We start from the raw sequence: 654 nt of genomic DNA, 5'->3' as shown, positions 1-654 counted from the left end.
AAAAATTTATTCATGCATTTGATAAATTAATTTATTTTTGTTAAATATGTAGCTTTTAAAAGTTTTAAATAAAAGATGAATACAAATGACTAAATAAGTTGATTTGATTTTTAATATATTTTTTAAAAATAAAACACAAAATTTTGTACATAAAAACTTTTCATATGAGTATGATTAAATAAACACAAAATTAAGATTAAAATTTTAAATTATTTTAATATACTAAGTAATGAGTATATATGTTAGGGTGTTCATGTATTAATTTTATATAGAAAGAGGTGCAATCATTTATTTGAGAATGCAAGAAGTATATTTCAAATGAAAATATATTATCAGAGTATTCAATTTAATTAACTTTTGAATTTTATTATTCTATACACATAATATGTAAAGAGGTTTATTATCTATCAAATATTTTTACGTAGTTTATAAGAATCTATTTATCTTTATATTTCATATAAAAGATATAGATTAAAATATAGTAAACGAGTTAATAATTTTTTTTAAAAAAACATATTCTCATTCGAGGTTGAATATATTGAAACTTAATAATAGCATCACATTTTGGATAATATTCTTAAAAAACAAATTTGACAAATGATAACAATTATCTTTGATATAAATGCAACTAAAGAATCTAAGAATTTTTTAAAA

This window comes from Solanum pennellii, chromosome 7, assembly GCF_001406875.1.
Source record: "Solanum pennellii chromosome 7, SPENNV200".
NCBI lineage: Eukaryota > Viridiplantae > Streptophyta > Magnoliopsida > Solanales > Solanaceae > Solanum > Solanum pennellii.
Note: the sequence above shows the minus strand (reverse complement) of the source record.